General features: G+C 45.0%; 1 long non-coding RNA gene across 2 annotated transcripts; it reads left to right on the top strand.

Annotated features, from left to right (window-relative positions):
• Window positions 1–128: 128 nt before the first annotated feature.
• Window positions 129–18768, top strand: LOC144281856 (uncharacterized). 2 transcript variants are annotated; one of them, XR_013350262.1, is made up of 4 exons: window positions 129–1123; window positions 3144–3277; window positions 15949–16047; window positions 16696–18768. It is a non-coding gene; the product is annotated as an uncharacterized LOC144281856 (long non-coding RNA). The 2 variants fall into 2 exon arrangements; XR_013350261.1 differs by lacking the exons at window positions 15949–16047; window positions 16696–18768 and adding an exon at window positions 4958–5197.
• The last annotated feature ends 536 nt before the right edge of the window (window positions 18769–19304 follow it).

Here is a 19304-nt window from a genome sequence, read left to right as displayed (position 1 = left end):
CGCTGGTTACGGTCATCCGCGGGGACCAATCGCCGGGCGCCGCCGCGGGACGTCCACCAACCCCCGCCAGCAGAGGGAAAGGGGTGGAGTTTCGGGGGCCGGGGGGCGGGGCAGCGAGGCGGAGACGCGGGGGGAAGGAAGGGGTCCCGCCGATCCCCCGGCGTGGGGGTGGGGCAGCGCCGAGCGAGGGCCTGGCTCCCGGGAGGAGGATGCGCCCGCGGCGAGGGCCCGGAGCGCCGACGCCGGGCCTCGGGCTCCCGAGAAGTAGACGGTGTGGGCGTGGTTAAGGAGCGCGTGAAGCTCGGGGAGGGCCGGGAGGCGGCGGCACCTGCAGCCCGGAGCCAGCCTGGAAGCTCCCCCGCTCCCAGGACTCGCAAGGGGCGGCGGAGCCTCGCGTCCTGACCCCACGCTCTGGGGAGCGCCTCCAGCTCCCAGCTCTGGGCCTCTCCTTGCGTCCGCGGCTCCCGGGGTCTCCCGGCTGGATCCCGCCCCCTGCTCTCCCCGCCCACGCTGGAGGAGGGGGCTAAGCCCGACCCCGGGAGCTCCTCGGGAAAGAGGAGCAAAGTGGGAGACGGAATCCCACCCTGCCAGCTGCGCCTGGGCGGTTGGGAAACCATGTGGACGCCAGGATGCGCTTGCTGGTAGACGTGGCGTGAACGATTGGCTCCCTAGGTTCTTGCTCTTGCTGCCAGGATGCAGGCAGCGCTCGGACCGACTACCTCCTCCCCAGTCTGCCCAGAGCCTGGAGTTCCCCCCCACCCCCACCGCTTTTGATCACCCCTCTCCGCCTATCCCGGGGGACTGGTGAGGAGCTCAGCGGTCCGGACGCCCAGGCGCCCGCGACGGAGGCGGAGAAGCCAGCGCTGGAGAAGCTGTAAGGAAACGAGGAACACGACCTCTATCTCGTGAAGGTCATTTATGTGCAAGCTGAGGGTTTAAGGCGTTGGTGGTGGGATGGGCTGAAGCCCTCCAGGACCCGGGAGGCGGCTATTGAGCGCCACCATCTGGGCTGAACTCGAGCAGAGAAGGCTCCACCCACCCTGTAGCTTTTCAGATCCTTCCTTGGGGGACCCGACCCCTCTGCTTTTGGCAGCGAAAGTAGCTGGAGAACCTTTGAAAACGAGTGAGTCCTGTGTCTCCATGACCTGCGTGGCTTGACTGTGCGTTTTGTAGCTTTGTGCTCCTTACCCTTCGAACCAACGCTCCCTAGTGCCATGCTCTGTGCTGAAAATACTGAGCGAGGGCAGCCTGGGTGGCTCGGCGGTGTAGCGCCTGCCTTCAGCCCAGGGCATGATCCTGGAGTCCAAGGATCAAGTCCCACGTCGGGCTCCCTGCGTGGAGCCTGCTTCTCCCTCTGCCAGTGTCTCTGCCTCTCTGTGTCTCTCATGAATAAATAAATAAAATCTTAAAAAAAAAAAAAGTATGCATGAAAATATTGGGTGAATCTGTGTCTGCCACAGTCCGGACCTCCTTGGGCACCAAAAATAATGAAAATTCGTGGCATCGTAGAATGCTGGTCACTTACAAGCCGCTTTCATGTGTCATTTGTGTGTGTGTGTGTGTGTGTGTGCACGAGCGTCTAGGATGTGTACACGCACACTTGCTCGCTCACACACATACTTGCTGGACAGCAGCAATAGGAGGAGTGGCTGGGAGGAGTTGGCCTCCTTTGCCGGTAGAAAGAAAGGTCACCAGGGGGGCGCTGGGGGCTCCGACACCGCAGGAGACTGAAGTCCACTGAGGAAGCATAAGGAGCTGTGGCTTCCCGCAGGTTCTTCGATGCAGGCGGGGCCTTTGAAATCAGATCTACCTGAAGAAGGGCTCCTATATCCGCACCTCGTTCCATCTTCATTCTTCTCACGCTTGGTTTTCCCCTCCCCCACTCCCACCCCCAGCGTTGGGAGTTGGTATTTTTAGAAGCTGCTTAGAGATCCAGGACTCCTTTCATTTCAAAATGAGTTCTCACTCCACTACCCCTACCCTTCTCTTCAAAACCGGGTCCCACCTCCTATGCAGACTTTAGGCACCAGTCATGGCTTCTCACCTGAGCTCCAGGGACTTCAATCCAGAGGTTTCGACCTGTGTGCTGACACAAAATGCAGACTCCCTCTGAACCTCGAAAGGATCATTCAGGAGGCAAGCAGATGAGGAAACTATCTGGGGAAAGCCCGAGAGGACGCACCAACAAGCCCCAGGCTGTCAGGAGTCTGATTCCACCCTCTCCCACTACACATTCGTGCAAGCTCCTTGGGCCTTGGGGAAATTGCCAGATAGAGACCCTAGCAATGGGGAAAAGAAGAATTGGAAAGAAGAGGGGGGAAATTGGAACAATCCTTTTCTTTCTTCCTCTGAACGATTCATTTATAAAACAAACAAACAAACAGAACAGAGAAGTCTCAGTGTATGAGGATGTATGCAAACCAGCAAGACCTTAAGAGCTACTCCAAGGGGGACTCCACTCCACCAAGTGACTGAGGAATAGACATCTAAGTGAACATATTCAAAAGGGCTTTAGAAGGAAACTCAGCCATGGTTTCCTATGAACTTTAAGTGCTGAGGACCAGTCAACCAATGGCCAGGTTCAATCTTTTCCAGGAAAAACCAGCACCGGAGTGGGGTGAGAGTAGATTTCTGGCTTGGTGCTGAGCTGTGAACCCCACAGGCCTGCTTCGGTCTTTTAAAATTTGTTGTCCATGCTGCTAAACCTGTCAAAGCCTGGACCCTCCATTTTCAACCGGACCTGGAACCTCTCCACTCTCTGGCTCCAATTCTCAGCCCAGGACTCGCTGCCTGTTCCTCCAGCCTATAACCTAGATCCAGCGATTTGACCTTCCAGAAGACAAGCAGCTTACTCCATGGAGTAGGAGTGGAGCGGCCGGGAACCCATCTGGAAACTCCTGTTTTCTCTTCTCTTCCTCCCAAACCCCATATGAGGTAGTTTAGAAAGGATCCTTCTCTCTATTTCTACCTCACTATCTGCAGAATGGTGGGGAGAACATGGAGCTGAGCAGCTTAATTCAATGTCCAAATAATTAGAAGTGATCTTCCAGGGAGCAGGTCCAACTTCACTGCAACCTCTATCTCCAAGTTACTGAAAATTACAAATTTAGGGGCTGAAATTTTAATCTCTTCCTTTTGCACAGATCCAGAAAGTACATTTGACCTGACTGCACAGAGAAGGTGATCTCCTCCATGGAGAAGACTAAGATTGCTTCAGACAAATCAGGGCCAAACCCCATCCTCAGCAAAGAGAACAAGAAGGAAGCAAAGAGCACAGGTGAGCACGACTGCTCAAAGTGATATTTCCAATTTGTCTCTTTCCTCTTCCATTCTACCTGCTACTCCCCAGCTCAAGAAAAAATAAACACACCCAAGGTCAATTATTTTCCAGGATAATAAACTCACAGGCAAAAATGAAGCTCATATACAAATGCTTGAATTGTATTTTTCTAAGATAAAGGAAATATAAAACATTTAATTTATTGACTTTGAAAAGTAAGCAGCAAAAACGTTTCATTATCAAATGCAACTATTTCGATTTTATGATCCTCTGCTTTCTCCTCTGTGAAATAAGAATGAAAACATTTCAGAGTTGTGAGGTCAGAATATAATTTATATGTACGTACGGCCCAGCACATGGCACTTGGCACATAGTTCTGGTATATTTTATTATTCAACTTCATGGCTAATTAAGGTGAAAAACAGAAAGGAAAAAAAAGGAAAGGATAAAAGAAGGTTAGAATTAGGGAGACAGTCATAGAGGAAAAGACATAATGAGGGATAAAGAAGGAGACAGTCTGTTGAGATGAATGTGGCTAGAAAGCACAAGAGCCTGAAAGCAATGTGTTTGAAGAGACAGGAGTGTCACCAGGGCAGGCTGTTTGGCCAGCTGCCAAGTGGCCTTGGAGGTGACACTTACCTTAGTGAATTAATCATGGTCTAGGATCATAAACTTGACTTTAACAGCACTAAGAAAGAACCTATGTGTTGGAGGGTTGGAAAGTAGATCGTACAAACTCAGCTCCAATCCTGCTTATCTGAGCCAAAGAACCGATGAATTAATACACAATGAGAAATGGAACTGCCAAGGGAGCCAGAATTCTCACATTGCCATGTCCAGCAAATTCTTCCCTTGTAGGAAAATGTGCACAGGAAGCCAATTTATGATGTAAACGCTGCTTTGAGAGTGTAAGGGGAGGCAGTTGGATGGTTTAAATATTTGATGACATCAGGCTCTGGTAGCCTTGTGCCTCCAAATTCCCAGTGGGGACAAACCTGCCAGTGGCACCTCAGTGACTGTACTAAGGGCCAGGGCTTGGAATGGGATCTATCAACATATGCTTCTCTGACTTTAAAAAAAAAATCCTGATTTCATTTCTGAGGAGCTCATTTTAAGATTGGAGCATCCCTTTTAAATTTAAATGACCAGAGTAATATAAACGAATAAAAATGTTATCAGTAAAAAGTAAAGATATCCATAAAGATACCTAAAAATAAAGGTATATCACCCTCATATAATCCCATTTCACATTTTAAACCTGTTAACAGGTTAATATGTACCCTTCCTGATATTTTCTATAGGCACACACACACACACACACACACAACTTTTACAGAAAATGAGTATATCTTAGTGAGGTAAACACCTTTGATTTCCCAATACTTTTCATATTTTTCATTCCTGAGAAACCCCCAATTTTGTTTGGATGTACATCCACTGTAGTCCTTTGCTCAGAGAAGATGGCCCTCTCCCCAAGTTCAGGGATGAATAAAGATTGTTATTGGTTAATCATCGTCATCCAATTCCATGTGTCAGGGTTAGCTTAAGCATGAGTATATGATACAACCCTGGCCTTCTGAATTAGGGATTCTAGAAAAGATTTTCTCTTCTAATAAAAAGAACTGCATAAAAGGCAATATTCTGCTTCTTTTCTGTATGTCATGTCCACATCTGAAGGTGCTGCAGCCATCTTGACATAATGAAGAGAGAGATCTCAACACTTTGTTAAGAGTTTTCAGTTGTGGGACCCCTGCATGGCTCAGTGGTTGAGCATCTGCCTTCTGCTCAGGTCGTGACCCCCAGGTCCTGGGATAGAGTCCTGCATCAGGCTCCCTGTGGGGACCTTGATTCTTCCTCTGCCTATGTCTCTGCCCCCTCTCTCTGTGTCTCTCATGAACAAATAAATAAGATCTTTTAAAAAAATTTTTTCAGTTGTATGTAATTGGAAATCTAACCAAAACTGGCTTAAACAAAAAATGATACTTTATTTAGTTTTATTTACACTATTAACTGAATTGAATTAACTGAATGGGGATGATCTGCATACAACAACAACGTTTAGCTTTGGGATTTTGTGGTAGAATATAAGCTAATCACCAAACTTAGTATATCCTAAATAGGAATGGAATTGAAATCCTAGAACAAAAAAATACAATAACTGTATGTAACACAATAGGTGGATAATCTAACATAGGATTAGACAAAACTAATTCTAGGATTAATAAACTGGGAGATAGGTCAGTATAGAATATCCATATTGAAGTGTGTAGAGAGAGAAAAGAATAGAAAATATAGATAAGAGAGTAAGAGACATATGGGACATGGTGAATAAGCCTAAATGTATGGAATTAGAAAGAGAGAAGAGAGAGAATGGGAAAGAAGCAATATTTGAAAAGAGGGTAGTTGGAAAATTTCTAAAACCAATGAAAGACATCAAGACATATACTCAAGATGTGTCATCAATCCCAAGCAGAATTAATTCAAAGAAAACAACACCTACACACCTCATAATAAAATTACTGAAAGCCAAAAACAAAATAAAACCTAAAAGCAATTAGAGTGAGAAAAAAGACATTACCTTCAAAGGAAGAAAATTAAAACTAACAACTAACTCCCCAACATAAATGATAAAGTCAAGAAAATGATGGAATAGCATCTTTAAAGTCTGAAAGAAAATACGGTTAATCTAAAATTCTATACCCAGTGAAAATATCCTTCAAAAACAAAAGAAAAATGCATGTTTTCAAACAATCAAAACCTGAGAAAATTTTTCCTCCATAGAGCCACACTAAAAGAAATACTAAAGGGACTTTTGCAAGCGGAATGAAAATAAACTAAAAGGAAGCATGAATATGCAGGAAGAAATAAAGAGCAACAGAAAGGATAAACATATGGGTAAAAGTAAATGAACGATGACTGTATAAAGCAATAACATCTTGTAGAATTTTAAGCATATGTAAAATTAAACCACACCACAGAAATAGGACACACTGTGGGAGCAGGTGAGTAGAGTTAAAGTATTTTAAGATCCTTGCATTGTCCAAGAAAGGGCAAAAGAATTAATTTATATTCAACTTTAACAAATCAAGAATGCATGCTGTAATCACCATGGTAATCATGGAAAGATAGTAAATATATATATATATACACTAACAAGTTAATGTAGGAAAATAATGAAATAATAAAACCAATTTTAAAAAAAGGTTTAAAAGATGAGAGGAAAAAGGAACATAGAACATGTGGCAGAAGTAGAAAACAATTACTATGATATCTTGACACTCAAATGTATAAATAGATATTAAATATAAGTGAAATACCCTTAGTAGAGAACAAAAATTGTCAGCTTGGTTTTTAGAAGACAACTCTTTACTGCTTTAAAAATAAATATATACATAGGGGCGCCCGGGTAGCTCAGTCCATTGGGCATTGGACTCTTGATTTTGTCTTAGGTTATGATCTCAGGGTCATGAGATTGAGCCTCATTTCGGGCCCCTTGTGGGGGTTAAGATTCTCTCCCTCTCCTGCTCCCTCTGCCTCTACATACCCCCCTGCCTCTCCCACTCTAAAAAGAAAAGTCTTATACATAAGGATTTGGATAGGGCAACCTGGGTGGCTCAGCAGTTTAGCGCTGCCTTTGGCCCAGGGCGTGATCTTGGGGTCTCGGGATCGAGTCCCACATCAGGTTCCTTGCATGGAGCCTGCTTCTCCTTCTGCCTGTGTCTCTGCCTTTCTCTTTCTCTCTCTCTCTCTCAATGTGTCTCTCATAAATAAATAAATAAATAAAATCTTTAAAAAATTTTTTAAAAAGGATTTGGACATAGTGAATAAAATGGTTGTAAAAGATGCTATCCAGACAGTAACTAAAAGACAGTGAAGCAAAACTAATATTATACCAGTTAAATTTTAAGGCCAGAAGGATTACTAGATGCTGTGTAATGAATAAAATGTCAATGAAATAGGAAGATATAACAATTCTAAATTTGTATACACCTAGTAGCATAGCCTTAAAGTATATAAAACCACACCTGCACATCTACAGTGTAAAAACTAAGATTCTTGGAAATCCAAGAAAAGAGAATTTGGGCAAAAGAATGAACATGGAGGGGCGCCTGAGTGGCTCATTCAGTTAAGCACCTGCTTTCGACTCAGGTCATGATCTGGAGTCCTGAGATCAAACGCTGTGTCAGGTTCCCCCTCCCTTTGCCCCTCCCCCTGCTCTCTCTTACTGTCTCTCAGATATATTAATAATATCTTTTTAAAAGAATGAATGTGGAAGACAGAGTGTACTCAGTGATATGAACATAGCATAAGGATATCCCTTGGCATTGTCAACAATAGCCAAAACGTCCATCAACTGATGAGTGGGTAAAGATGGGTACACACACACACACACACACACACACACACCACACACACAACACACACACACAATGGACTACTACTCAGCCATCAAAAAGAATAAAATCTTGCCATTTGCAACAACATGGGTGGAGGTAGAGTGTATTATGCCAAGTAAATACGCCAATCAGAGAAAGACAAATACCATATGATCACACTCATATGTGGAATTTAAGAAAGAAAACAGATGAATATTTGGGAAGGGGGGAAAGAAAAAAAAAGGAGAGAAGGAAACAAGCCTTAAGAGACTCTTTACTAGGGACACCTGGATGGCTCAGTGGTTGAGCATCTGCCTTTGGCCCAGGGTGTGATCCTGGAGTCCTGGGATCGAGTCCCACGTCGGGCTCCCTGCACGGAGCCTGCTTCTCCCTCTGCCTGTGCCTCTGCCTCTCTCTCTATGTCTATCATGAATAAATAAATAAAATCTTAAAACAAACAGTGAGGAAAACTAACACATTATTAATTGATATTAAACATCACAGGCCATATGCCTGCATAAGGATGGGCCATCGGCTCCCACACAAGACTTGCACAAAGGGTTTGACTTGACAAATACGTAGGCGATGATGGCGATAATGACACAAAATCCAACACATGATTTCATCCCAAAAAGTCTATGACAAGAGGGAGAGAAAAGGTTCTCTCCTGTCATAAAGTTAATAGGTGTTCACACGGAGACACACACACACACACACACACACACACACACACATCCAACAGGTAAGCTTATTAACCATATAGCATGATGATTATTTGTTACTCATTAAGTGGAAGGGGATCAGCATAAAGGTCTTCATCCTCATTGTCTTTATGTCGAGTGGGCTCAGGAGGAGGAGGAAGAGGAGGGGTGGGCCTGGCCATCTCAGAGGTGGCAGGGATAGCAGAGGTGGAGGGGAGACAGGAGAGGCAGGTGCACCCGGTTTAACTTTGCAGGAATATGGAGTAATTTCTGTCTAACCCTTTTGCCTTTTCATTTCTCCAAAAGCGTTTCTGTATGGTGCCAATCCTCCTCCCACCATTTGCTTTAGTGTCAGTGCCTAGGCCATAGAAGGATCCACATCCCAGAAGATCGCTTCTGAGCGATCTCGAATAATCGAACTTTTCTGCCAGACTGTCTGATGTCCACCTGTTTTCCTGGCACGGCTTCCTCACTGCTTCCTCTGGGTCTTCCTCACTGTCCGGCACGAGCTCAGGAGCATTCGTGGCACCAAGTCATTGTCCGTCACCTCTTCTGGTGTGGCGTCTATTAGCTCTTGAATTTCTCCAAGGTCCATATCTTTAAACCTTTTACCCCTCACCTTTTTTTTTTTTTTTGCCATAGTCACAATCTTTTATTTGTATTTATTTTTTATTGGAGTTCAATTTGCCAACATATAGCATATCACCCAGTGCTCATCCCATCAAGTGCCCCCCTCAGTGGTCACAATCTTTTTCATGATTTCCTTGACCAGCTCGCTCATAAATCCTGTAAAGTTATTATGCATAACATCTGGACACAGTTTTCTCCAGCAGGAATTTATTGTTTATTGACAGCTTTTATGGCCTTTCAATAACAGTGATGAGACAGTTAGTGGTGCAATCCTTCCAGACTTTTGCGACCTTCTCTTCACTGGGATTCTCTTCCATACGGCATTGACAATCCCTTCTGTAGGGTACCATGGGCTATGAGCCTTAAAGGTCCTTATGACCCCCTGATCCAGAGGCTCAAGTAGAGACGTTGTGTTTGGGGGCAAGCGCACCCCTGGGACACCTTTGGCATGGAACTCACGAGGTTCTGGGTGGCCGGGGGCATTGTCCAATATCAAAAGAACTTTAAAAAAGGCAGTCCCTGCTGGCAAGACATTTCCTGACTTTAGAGACAATGCAGCAATGAAAGCGTTCCAGGAAAAGTGTCCTCATTGTCCAGACCTTCTTATTGTACAATGAAGACTAGCAACTCGCATTTATCTTTTTCCTTCAAGGTTTCGGGGTTAGCAGCTTTACACAGGAGGGCAGTCCTGATCACAAACCTGACTGCATTTGCACAAAACAGTAGAGTTGGCCTCTCCCTTTCGGCCTTAAATCCTGGTGCTTGCTTCTCTTTCTTACTAATAAATGTCCTTCATGGAATTTTTATCCCCCCAGAATAGGGCACTTTCATCTACATTAAAAACCTGCTCAGACAGGTATCTTTTCTTCTCAATGGTTTTCCTAATGGCATCTGAGAACTTGCCTGCCTGCCTCTTGGTTGGCAGAAGCTGTTCCTCCTTTGATTTTAACATTTTTAAAGCCAAACCTCTTCCTAAAATTATCAAACCATCCTTTACTGGCATTAAATTCTCCAACTTAAGATCCTTCTCCTCCCTTTTGCTTTAAGTTGTCATATAATGACTTCACTTTTTCTCAAATCATATTAGAGTCTGTAGGTATAACTTTGTTATAGCAATCCCGCACCCACACAAAAGCTGCATTTTCAATGTGAGATTTAAAAAAGGGGGGGGATAATAAAAATAAAAAAGGGGGGGTTGCAGCCCGGGTGGCTCAGTGGTTTAGCACCTGCCTTCAGCCCAGGACGTGATCCTGGAGACCGGGGATCAAATCCCACGTCGGGCTCCCTGCATGGAGCCTGCTTCTCCCTCTGCCTGTGTCTCTGCCTCTCTCTCTCTCTCTCTCTCTCTGTGTGTGTGTCTCTCATGAATAAATAAATAAAATCTTTTTTTTAAAGGTACTTTGCAAAAAAAAATCCAAGGCTTTTGTGCTTGCTGGCACAGCTGCAGCAGCTGCTTCACAAATTTCCTTTTCTTTCTCTCTCTCTCATTTTTTTCCCCAATAGTACTTACAGTGGATTCATTTATCCTGAAATGGAGGGCAACCGTAGCTGCAGACCTCAATCTATGGTACATATCAAGCAATTCGACTTTTTCTTGTAATGTCCTACCTTTGCTTCTGGGAAGCACTTCCAGCATCACTAGTGACATTTTATATGGGTCCCCTGGTGATATTCAAAGTTGACAGTATTGCACTGAACACAAAAAATACACAAGAACCCCGAGAGATCACTTTTTACTGTGATACCCAATCTACTGGGGAGACCAACTTCTCGCTCAGAGATGATTAGCATCAATCACATGTTGCTTTTTAAAAATCGAAGTATAGTTGGCACACAGCGTTACATTCGTTTCAGGTGTGCAACATAGCAATTCTTTTTTTTTATTTAACTTATTTATTCATGAGAGACATAGAGAGAGAGAGAAGCAGAGGCACAGGCAGAGGGAGAAGCCGGCTCCACTCAGGGAGCCCGACACAGGATTCGATCCCGGGTCTCCAGGATCAGGCCCTGGGCTGAAGGCAGGCGCTAAACCGCTGAGCCCCCCGGGCTGCCCCAACATAGCAATTCGACGGCATATCCGTCACCATACAAGGCGATTACAACACCGCTGACTCTGTTCCCTATGCTGTAACCTTTCACCCCCCTGACTTATTCATTCCTTGACTGGAAGCCTCTATCTCCCACTCCCCACACCTCCTGGCCCCCTGGCAACCACCAGTTTATTCTCTGATCACAAGCTGTTTTAACCAAATACTAGCAACAGTCGAACTCACTGCAATGGCAACAGGGGGTAGCTATAAAATCATTGTGGTAGTACAGTGTGCACTATGGTTAATTTTATGCAGTTATATTATTTTTACTGCATCTTTACCTTTGTTTACATTTTTCTGGTGTCACATATGATCTGGAAGTGTTTGTGTGAGTGAGTTTTGGTAAGTTTGAATTTTTTAAAAAGATTTTATTTACTCATTTGAGAGAGAGAGAGACTGAGGGTACGAATGGAGGAAGGAGCCGGGGTGTGTGAGGGTTGCGGAAACAATCTCAAGCAGACGGGGCACCTGGGTGGCTTAGTCCAGTAAGGGGCCGACGCTGGATTTTGGCTCTGGTCCTGATCTCAGGGCCCTGGGATCAAGCCCCATGATGGGCTCCATGCTCAGTGGGGAGTCTGCTTGAGAGTCTCTCCCTCGGCCCCTTCCCCCACCTGCGCGCACACACACACTCTCTCTCTTTCTGTAAAATAAATAAATAAATATTTTTTTTTTTAATCTCAAGCAGGAGATCCCTGAGTGGCTCAGTGGTTTGGCACCTGCCTTTGGCCCAGGGCGCAATCCTGGAGTCCTGGGATCGAGTCCTGGAGCCTGCTTCTCCCTCCTCCTGTACCTCTGCCTCTCTTTCTCTCTCTATCATAAATAAATAAATAAATCTTTTAAAAAAAATCTCAAGCAGACTCGACCCTGAGATCATGACCCGAGCTGAAACCAAGAGTCAGTCATCCAACTGAGCCATCCAGGCACCCCAAGTTTAAAGTTTTGTAATAGGTGTGTGGATATCTTATGGTATTAAATGATAAAATACACTAATATCTACATATATATTTTTTAAACTTTTTTTTATTTATTCAGAGAGAGAGAGAGAGAGGCAGAGACACAGGCGGAGGGAGAAGCAGGGACCATGCGGAGAGCTCGACATGGGACTCGATCCCGGGTCTCCAGGATCACGCCCTGGGCTGCAGGCGGCGCTAAACTGCTGAGCCACCCGGGCTGCCCACATCTACATATATTTTATGCAACATGACATACCCAACTTTTAATTTTTCTTGATATATCTAAGCTATACAGTTTGTGAGTTTTTTCAAAGGAGCACAAATCTTCAAAAAGTTTTCCAGTATACTTATTGAAAAAAAAAATCTGTGTATAAATAGGCCCGTGCAGTTCAAACCATGTTGTACAAAAGTCAACTGTATGTCCTTTATTGATATGACATTACTTGAAAATCATGTAAAAAACCTTTTTTTTTTTTTTTTTTTTTTTACTTTTCCAGTAATCTCTCAGTTGTTTTATCTTCAAAATAGCATTTATCTGGGGCACCTGGCTCGCTTAGTCAGTAGACTGTGTGACCCTTGATCTTGCAGTTGTGAGTTCAAGCCCCATGTTGGGTGTAAAGATTATTTTTAAAAAATGAGGGCAGCCCAGGTGGCTCAGCGGTTTAGCACCGCCTTTGGCCCAGGGCCTGATCCTGGAGACCTGGGATCGAATCCCATGTCGGGCTCCCTGCATGGAGCCTGCTTCTCCCTCTGCCTCTGTCTCTGCTTCTCTCCGTGTGTGTGTCTCTCATGAATGAATAAATAAAATCTTTTTAAAAAATGAAATTGTGGGGCACCTGGGTGGCTCAGTGAGTTAAAGTGGCCATCTCTGGATTTTGGCTCAGGTGATGATCCCAAGGTCCTGGGATCGAGCTCCGCATCGGGCTTCCTGCTCCAGGGGGAGCCTGTTTCTCCCTCTGCCTCTGCCTCTGCCTACCAGTCTCCCTGATTATGCTGTCCATCTATCTGTCTGTCTCTCTGTGTGTCAAGTAAGTAAATAAATGAATAAATAAATAAATAAAATAATTTTAAAACTTAAAAATTTTTTAAACCAACAACAAAAAAACCCAACAAAATAGCAACCTATCCATATTTCTCTTCCTGTGTCTGTTTCTGTCTCTCTCTCCTTTGCTCTCTTCTTTCCCTACTGTCCTGCAGAGAAGCTTCCTTAGCTTACTCTACACTCCTTAAAGAGGTCCTATGGCGATCCAGGGTTAAAAGAAACGGCTGTATCTTTTCAGATAGCGTGGTTTCAACTATAGACCATAGACAACGATTCGAATACAGGCCCTTCCTCACTCCTTACCCCCAAACGTTTATGCTAATAGGGCCAGTAGTGGGAGGCCGCGTGGTTCCACAAAAGGACTGTGGCAAAACTGGAAGACCAAACAATGAGTTAGGATTTACACCTTCAGATGAGGGCAGTCACTTTGTCTTGGAGCCTTATGAGAAGAGAAGTGGAGTCAACATACATCACTCCACAATAGGACAGCGGTCAGGGGCAACATCCAAAACATCGCAACTACAAGGACATCAGAACTCCGCCAGCCCACCTGCCCATAATACAGAGGAGGGATCTGGGGCCTAGAGAGAGAAAAACATTGGCTTGGGTCCAAGAAAACCACTGCAAGGCTTAGACTAGAACCTAGGCATCCTGTTAAAATTTTCAAGCCTATTTGTTTAGTCAACGTTGGCTGGAAGGACAGTGTGTTGCTTTTCACAGTCTACTAACAAATTACCACAAGCTTGGCAGCTTAAAAGAATGCACATAATGATAACCTCACATTTTCCATGGGTCAGTTCTGGGCACAACTGGGTCCTTTGCTCGGGGTCTCACAGCCTGCAATGCAGGTGTTGGCGAGGCGGCATTCTCATCAAAGCCTCAACTAGGGAAGAATTTGCTTCCAAGCTCATTCAGTTTGTGGGCAGAACTTATTTCCTTATGGCTGTAGGACTGACGAGGCTGGCTTTTTGCTGGCTGTTGGCTGAAGGCTGCCCACAGTTCCTTGCCATACGAGTTTCCCGAAGCGGCTACTCACTTCATCAAGCCTACAAGAACCTGTCACCTCAGGAGTACCCAGTCCTTCTCTGAAGAGTCTTTTTCATGATTAAGTCAGAATAACCTCCCTTTTAATTAACTCAGACTCAACTAATCTGGGACCTTAATTACATCTACAGGATTCCTTACTTTTGCTATATTCTACTGGTTAGAAGCAACTCACAGGTCCTACCCATACTCTGGGGTTGTGGGAGGAGGATTTCAGAATGAGACACACACCAGGGAACAGGAATCATAAGGACCATGCCAGGGCCTATCTGCCACAGACAGAAATATCTAAACCCCATCAAGTGAAGGAGAAAGGACTTAGCAGGTGGATGGAAATGTCTATCAAGGCAACTGATTTATCCTAAAGAGAGAGAGAAAGAGAAAGAGAGAGAAAGAGAGAAAGAAAGAGAAAGAAGAAAGAAAGAAGAAAGAGAAAGAAAGAAAGAAAGAAAGAAGAAGAAGAAGAAGAAGAAGAAAGAAAGAAAGAAAGAAAGAAAGAAGAAAGAAAGAAAGAAGAAAAAAAAAAAAGAAAGAAAGAAAGAAAGAAAGAAAGAAAGAAAGAAAGAAAGAAAGAAAGAAAGAAAAAGTCTTTTGCTTGCTTGCTCTCTCTTCCTCTTTCCTCCTGAAGTCAAATGACCTCTGGTTTCTTCTTCTTCTTCTTTTTTTTTTTTTTTTAAGATTTATTTATTTATTCATGAGAGACACACAGAGAGAGGCAGAGACACAGGCAGAGGGCAAAGCAGGCTCCATGCAGGGAGCCCGACGTGGGACTCGATCCCAGGACTCCAGGATCATGCCCTGAGCCAAAGGCAGATATTTAACTGCTGAGCCACCCAGGGATCCCCCATCCTAGTGATTTAACCTAAAATAATATACAGCCACATAAGAGGAAAGTTGGGACCAGGATGTCTCTCAATTTCAGTTGTTCCCTGGACACCACCTGCTCCCGGGTATCTTTCTGCTTCTATTGGGGCAGACTGCTCTTTGGACTTGCCCAGCTGTTATCCTGGGGCTTCGCAAAGCTTTTCTTCTATTTTAGATTTCTTTTTTTTTTTTTTTACCATATCCCAAATTTCTCCTTACCTTTTTAAATTTACCTTCTCATTATATCCTTTGGTGGCTTCCTAAGAAAGGGGGCATAGAAAAAAGATACTGAGACCTTGGATACCTAAAACTGTCTTTATTCTCCATTCACGCTTGTTAAACTGGTTATAGGCTCAAAGTTATTTTCCTTAGAATTTTGGAGGTAATCCTCCTGCCTTCTGGCTTCCAGTGCTATTCTAACTCCACATCCTTGGGGCATGTCACTTTTTTTTTTTTTTTTTCCTAAAAGGAAAAATAAGAGGGATGCCTGGGTGGCTCAGTGGTTGAGTATCTGCCTTTGACTCAGGTCATGATCTCTGGTGTGGGGATCTAGTCCCCTGCAGGGAACCTGCTTCTCCCTCTGCTTATGTCTCTGCCTCTCTTTCTCTCTCTCTCTGGCTCTCACGAACAAATAAATAAAATATGATGTTAAAGTTGGAGAAGCATGGTTTTTAGCCATATTTAACTACCTCCCGGGCAGCCCTGGTGGCGCAGCGGTTTAGCGCCGCCTGCAGCCCAGGGCGTGATCCTGGAGATCTGGGATCGAGTCCCACATCAGGCTCCCTGCATGGAGCCTGCTTCTCCCTCTGCCTGTGTCTCTGCCTCTCTCTCTCTCTCTCTCTGTCTCTATGAATAAAAAAATTAAAAAATTAAAAAAAAACTTTAAAAATAAATAAATAAATAAATAAATAAATAAATAAATAATAAAATCTTTAAAAAAAAATAACTACCTCCCTTCTTATTTACAGCCGAACATGTTGTAACTGATGGAGTGGGTGCAGCCGACAACTTGGAAGCCGCAAGTCACAACCCCTTGGCTCACTTTGATTCCAGCAATGGTCTCCAAAGTAAGAAATCTGAAGATGCTTCTGCCTCTGAAATTCTTGTCCTTGGGCTATTCCTCCGAATATTAATATAGTTCCTGCTTTGAAGGGACTTGGCATTTGGGATTAAGGTTACTAATCAGTTGGCCTTAAAACAGAGAAATTATCCTGGCACATCCAATGGGGGCCTAATGTAGCACATGAGCTTTTAAGAGTAGAAGAGGAAGGCAGAGAGATTCACTGTGTGAGGGCTGGGCCTGACGTCGCTGGCTTTGAAAATGGAGGAAGGGAGCCACAAACTAAGAAATGCAGGCAGCCTCTGGAAGGTGAGAAAGACCCCGACCTGACAGCCAGCAAGGAAGTGGGAGCTTCAGTTCTACAATGACATAGAACTGAGGTTCTACGCCAACCATCTGGGATGTTGGTCCGTTCCTAAAGCCTCCACAAAGGAGCAGAGTCCTGCCAACACTTTGATTTTGGTCTTGTGGGACTAGGCAAAAAAAAAAAAAAAAACAGCTGAGTCACACCGTGCCTGGACTTCTGACTTACAGAAATTGTGAGATAGTACACTTCCCTGCCGCCTTAAGCTGCTAAGTCTGTAGTAAGTTTTCAGACTTACCTCTCATTGGCAGCATCGCGCTTCAAACATCCGATGTGTCCTTCTGTCTGTAGGTCAGCCTCGGGATCTTCTCTGATACCAGGGGAGCTTACTTGGCACAAAGGAGACCAGAAGGGTGAGGAAGTGAACAGCCCTAGGAAAACACTCAACCAGTGGATGATGGGGGCCAGGAGAGAATTGCCTTGGCTTTTAGCCTTTTAATTCTGGGAGGCATTTGTACACTTCTTAGAAGGTGGACTCGAAGCCCCATTAGCTATAGCAGCAACCTCCGCAATGTTACCTTTCATTAGTTTGGCTCTTCTTCCGTTTTTTTTTTTGTTTTTTTTTGTCCTATACTCCTCGATTCCTTGCTCTAGCTTCCTAGGTTACCTTCCAAATGGCCTCCCTGTTCCCAAGTCCCTTTATGAGTCTCTGCTTGACATTGATAGGCAACCAGTAAAGTCTACTCCATGAACTCATCTTGCTTGGAATGAACGGTTCATTTACTGGAAGAGTATTTCAGTGTTTCACACCAAAACCAGGCCTCAAGGAAAACTGAAACCAGGGATCCAATACCACTAAGCTCCCTCCTGTTCCTTGTAACTTCTCTAATTACTTTTAGAGAGAAAGATTGCATCTACTACCCTCAGCACCAGCGAGAAAAATCCCAGGGAAGGATTGTAATCGATGACCTTGGGTTGGTGTCCATGATGGGTACGATGGGAAACAGGGCACTCTCATGGGTTCCTCGTGGGTCCGGGTTCTAGGCCTGGATCAAACCATTATGGGTGTGTGGTAGTGTCAGGGACTCCAGGCGTGGCTAGGGAAAGCCACCGTTAGATTGCAGGGCATTCCTAGGAATAGGGGAATGACGGAGGGGCGGCAGGAAGCATCCATTAGTTTTCTAAAACCATTACCGTCCACTCTCACTTCTCCCACTGATGTGGGAAACAAAGGCAGAAGAAAATGTGGATAAAATTAAATCTCCTTCTAACCTGCAGCCCATTGACAAATACTTGAGATAGACAGATTATAGAATTCTTCCAGGATCCTGAGTCCTTAGCATATGAAAGTCCTTCTGGACTTTCCCTTATCTTCACTTCCCCCCAACCCCAAGGTATGTAATCAGCTGCTCCTCACAATCCTGGGGAGGCAGGCAGGAGCTCAGCAGCTCTTTCTGCCCACGGGTCCTGTCCCCATCCTTTAATAAAACCACCATTTGGCATCAAAGACATCTCAAGCAGTCTTTCTTGGCCACTGGCTCTGGACCCCACCAACACACACACAACATTCCAAAACAAAACAAAACAAACTACATCTTTACTTCCTCTTTCATGATTCTTTCTCAGCTTCCCTCACACGTTCTCCTTCCCCTGCCCAATGCATAAATGCTGGTGTTCCTGAAAGGTACATCCTTTTTTTTCCCCCCCTCTTCCCATTCTTACTCATTTCCAGAGTTATCTAATTCCATGGTAGACGTCATGGTCTTCCCCTCAACATTTAATCCTCTCTAAACATTTAATCTAATCTAGTTGTGGTAGTTCCATCCCCCTTGGCAGCAATTTGTTTGGGATGAACAGGCCTTAATCAGATTAGACTTATGAGATTTAAGGAGAAGCTTGCTTAGGACTTCTAGGAAAGAGAAATCAGTCTTACTGTTGCCTGTTGGATGGGAAAAGGGAGTGGGCTGGCTCCATTACCCCCGGTAGTCATTCTGTGATAGGAGGGGAGCCAGCTTTGGGGTGAAGTCAATGGTGGGCCCAGCAGAGCGGTGAGACGGAAACAACTCAGGTTCCTAAGGACGTCGTTGAACCAGGGAATCTACTCACTCAGCCCTACCATTGGATTTCCTGCATTGTGGGATGATACATTTCCATATTGCATAAGCCAGTCTGAATCAGGTGTCTGCTACTTCGAGCCGAAGGCATCCTACTTAATTCACACTTACTACTATGAATTCTCTCAAACTCACTTTCCTGGGCTCCAGACCTACCCACATTTGTCAACTTTGCTCCTCCTCTTCCTGGGTTTCCTACAATTCTTTCACTTAAGAAAGAAGAGTCAAGTGCCGACAATGATGCCAAGCTCTGTCTTAGACACCGCAGTTCAAGCAGTTAATGACACGAGACTGCTGTTCTCGGGGACCATTGAAGGAGGCAGACGATAAAACTATTTTCTGAATAAATGAAATAATACATATGCAGAGTAGGAACTTGGTCAGTGTTGAGTAAAAAAATCTAGCATTGCCTATAGAATATCAGACCAGAGACCAGAGGCTGGCATTCATGTGGCAGACAGCCCTGGAACGGGGTGTCGGAGGGGCTGTCGCAGCCCACCTGGGAATCTAGAAGGGTGACCGGGACCCAGGGCCTGCCCTCTGGAGCGGAGTCCAGAAAGAATGTGCACGTGGACTGAGTGCTAACTTTGTTAGGCCCTGTATCAAGTGCCTTTTGTTAACTATCTCATCCAGTCCGCAGTGATTCTGGGAGTTTGTCCGAGGACAAACAGCTCTGGACAACAGGCCCAAGACCCAGCGGTCTGGCCAGTGACAGGGGCCTCTGTGGAGCAGGTCCTGACCCTGTGGTTTGGGCCAGGTCCGTGTGACTTTGTGCAAGTCACGGTCTCCCTCCTCCTTCGCTCTAGGCCGCGTCCGTAGTGGCGGATTCCCAGGGTTTTCCCAGGC

This window comes from Canis aureus, chromosome 13 (genome assembly GCF_053574225.1).
Source record: "Canis aureus isolate CA01 chromosome 13, VMU_Caureus_v.1.0, whole genome shotgun sequence".
In the NCBI taxonomy this organism is placed as follows: domain Eukaryota; kingdom Metazoa; phylum Chordata; class Mammalia; order Carnivora; family Canidae; genus Canis; species Canis aureus.
The sequence above is the reverse complement of the archived record's forward strand: the minus strand, read 5'-3'. Positions and strand labels throughout refer to the sequence as shown.